The sequence below is a fragment of the Crocodylus siamensis genome, chromosome 6 (assembly GCF_052110815.1).
Source record: "Crocodylus siamensis isolate JL-2025a chromosome 6, ASM5211081v1, whole genome shotgun sequence".
NCBI lineage: Eukaryota > Metazoa > Chordata > Crocodylia > Crocodylidae > Crocodylus > Crocodylus siamensis.
In genome coordinates this window covers 14,768,729-14,772,627 of record NC_143400.1, presented here as the reverse complement: position 1 = coordinate 14,772,627, position 3,899 = coordinate 14,768,729, and positions in this window count along the sequence as shown.

Sequence of the window (3,899 nt, the reverse complement as noted above, 5' to 3'; positions counted from 1 at the left end):
AGCTTCTGGAGGGGTTGGACGTATTCAAGTCAGCCGGCCCGGATGATCTCCACCCTAGAGTTCTAAAGGAACTGGCCGAGGTCATTGCAAGTCCCCTGGCACGGCTGTACGAGCACTCGTGGTGCTCTGGTGAGGTACTGGAGGACTGGAAGAGGGCCAATGTGGTCCCCATCTTCAAAAAAGGCAGGAAGGAGGACCCGGGAAACTATAGGCTGGTTAGTCTCACCTCGATCCTAGGCAAGCTGTTCGAGAAAATTATGCTGGCACACATCCAGGAGGGGCCAGCAGGGGACTGCATGCTTAGGGGCAACCAACACGGGTTCATCAGTGGCAGGTCCTGTCAGACCAACCTGGTGGCCTTTTACGATCAGATCACCAGATCATTAGATGCAGGGGTAGCAGTGGATATAGTCTTCCTGGACTTCCAGAAGGCTTTTGACACTGTCTCTCACCCTGTTCTCATTAAGAAACTGGGGGCTGCGGTGTAGACACCCACACAGTCAAATGGGTCGCCAACTGGTTGGAGGGCCGCACCCAGAGGGTGGTAGTGGATGGGTCCTTCTCAACCTGGAAGGACGTGGGCAGTGGGGTTCCGCAGGGCTCGGTCCTCGGGCCCGCACTGTTCAACATCTTCATCAGCGATTTGGACGAGGGGGTAAAAAGCACCCTGTTCAAATTTGCTGATGACACTAAGATGTGGGGGGACGTGGGAACATTGGAAGGATACAACAGGCTACAATCTGACCTAGACAGGTTACAAGGGTGGGCGGATGAGAATAGGATGGGTTTCAAAACAGACAAGTGCAAGGTGATGCACCTTGGGAGGAACAACCGGCACCATACCTACAGGTTGGGGAACTCCCCTCTTGTCAGCACGGAGGCGGAAAGGGATCTGCGAGTGATCATTGACTCCAAGATGAACATGGGCCGGCAGTGTGGAGAGGCAGTAAGGAAGGCCAACCGCACCTTGGCGTGCATCCACAGATGCGTCTCGAGCAGGTCCAAGGAGGTGATCCTCCCCCTCTATGCAGCACTGGTCAGGCCGCAGCTGGAGTACTGCGTCCATTTCTGGGCGCCACACTTCAAGAGGGATGTCGACAGCATGGAGAGGGTCCAGAGGAGGCCACTCGTATAATCAGGAGACAACAGGGCAGGCCCTATGAGGACAGGTGGCGGGACCTGAACCTGTTCAGCCTCCAAAAGAGAAGGCTGAGGGGGGATCTTGTGGCCTGTTATAAACTAGTTAGGGGGGACTAGCAGGCACTGGGGAAGTCCCTGTTTCCCCAAGCACCGCCAGGAGTGACCAGGAATAACGCTCACAAGCTGGCAGAGGGTAGGTTTAGGTTAGATATCAGAAGGCGCTACTTCACAGTCAGGGCGGCTAGGGTCTGGAACCAGCTTCCAAGAGAAGTGATGCAGGCTTCTACCCTGGGGGTGTTTAAGAGGAGGTTAGATGGACATCTAGCTGGGGTCATTTGACCCCAGTACTCTTTCCTGCCATGGCAGGGGGTCGGACTAGATGATCTGCTCAGGTCCCTTCCGACCCTACAAACTATGAAACTGTGAAACTATGACAGTTACACCCCCAGCGCCTCCGTGCTGCTCCTCGCTGCGTCTTCCCAGGGGACCGACCTCTCGGGGTCAGCTGATTTGGCCTGTCTGGTCTGTGGAGTCTCCAACCCAGTGCACGTTCATAGAATCATAGAAGTCGGGTCAAAGGGACCTTGTAGATCTTCAAGTCTGACCCCCCGCCCGGGCGGGAGAAAAACTGGGCTCAAATGGAGTCCAGCTAGGTAGGCATCAAGCCTCTTCTTAAAGCCCCCCAGGGTAGAAGCCAGCACCGCTTCCCTTGGAAGTTGGTTCCAGCTCCTAGCCGCCCTGACTGTGAAGTAGTTCTTGCAGATGTCTAATCTAAACCTCCTCTCCAACAACTTGTGTCCATTATTCCTTGTTATGCCGGGGGGCGCTCGGGGAAACAGTGTCTCTCCCAAACCCTTCTGGTCCCCCCTTGTGAGTTTATAGATAGTCACCAGGTCCTCCCTCAGCCTTCTCTTGTGAAGGCTGAACAGGTTTAGGTCCCGCAGTCTTTCATTGCAGGGTCTGCTCTGTTGTCCCTGGATCATGCGGGTGACCCTGGACCATGCGGGTGGCCCTCCTCTGGACCCTTTCAATGTTGTCCACATCCCTCCTGAAGTGGGGCGCACAGAACTGGACACAGTACTCCAGTTGTGGCCTGACCAGCGTCACATAGAGGGGGAGGATCACCTCCCTGGCTCTACTTGAGATGCACCTGTGGATGCACGACAAGGTGCGGTTAGCCCTGCCATCCCTGACCTCGCATTGTCGGCTCATGTTCATCCTGGAGTCAATAATGACTCCAAGATCCCTTTCTGCCTCCGTGCTCTCAAGAGGGAGTTTCCCATCTTGTAAGTGTCCTGCTGGTTACTACTGCCCACGTGCAGCACCCTGCACTTGTCAGTGTTGAAACGCATCCTGTTTTATGTTGCCTGGACTATTTCTGGGGCTTCTCTGGAGCAGCAGCTGACTCGGTCAGTGAAGGGAAAGAATGGAGCCTTAATGCTTTTTAATCACATCAGCGTCCCTGTGGCCACCTGGGCCAGCATCACTGCTGTCACCTGTGAGATCAAGTTCAACTCCTCCGGCAGTGGCATTCAGAGAAGTGCCTGATTCAGGAAGCATGAGTGATCATGTCTTTGCTTGGGTCTCAGAGAGACCTCAGGCCTCAATGGTAGGCAGGGAAATCCCAGACAGAGCCACTCAGCTGCAATTAGAGAGGCAAAGAACCGATGGCCACAGGAATTTGGGATAAAATGGATGTTATAGACAGGCATTTAGGTGCACAGATGGGTAGACGGATGGATGGATGCATGGATGGATGGATGGGGATTGTTGAGCAGGGGCAAATGCAGTGTTGCACAGGTGTCCCAACAGAGCACATGCATCCAGCATGTGATGAGGGCACTGATGCCTAGCCCTGTCTGCGAAGAAGCTGTTGGGAGGGGGCTGAAGGTGAAGGGAGAAGCAGAGAGCAACACAAGCTGAAGACAACATAAAGTGCTGAGCAAAGGGGACATGGTGGAGGGGGACAGGGGAAGATGAGCTGCAGCTTGCCTTGCCATGGTGCCAGGCTGCAGAGGGCACAGGTGTGACTTTCTTACCCTGACGCATCCTCCACACTGATGTGAGGCTCCAGTGACAAGTGCACCCATGCCATCGGTGCCCTGTCCATGGCAGGAGCCCAGACACTGTTGATGTTGCCTGTGAGCTGGCTTTGCCTTTGCTGCCTGACCTGTCCAGGTAATGTCCAGCATAGGGATATCAGCTTCCTGGGGGTCACTCAGGCCCTGACAGTCCCCCACTCAACCTGCCACAGATCTCCTGTTTGGCCTCTGGTGTCTAGGCTGCACCTGCACAGCTCTGGCAGCCGGGGGTGTGAGGGGCCGGCCCCATGGCCTGGGCACATACAGGGGCACATACAGGGGCAGGTGGACAGTATGAATCCCCTACCATCTATTCATACCCTGTAGCTAAAGCTGGCTGGCATCAGGCTGGGTGCGGGACAGTCATTTACAGCCTAGGCAAAGTCTCCTTCACCACACACCTGACTGAAATACAGGCCTGGATCCTTCCTCCCTCCCCTGCTGTGGGTGCAGACTCCCCCTGGACTCCAGGAGTGCTTGGGGAACCAGTGCAAAGTAAGTAGAAACCCACTGTACTCTCTGTCCAGCTGACTCAACCGCTTTCTGCTCCTTGCCCGAACTGCCTCTCTGCTTTCTGCTCCGCTGAACCAGCAGGGCTGCAGAACCAGCATGGGGGCAGGACTGGGCTCCATGTACGTCTCTGCAGGTGCCCGATGGGGCTTGCTCCTCTGCAACTGT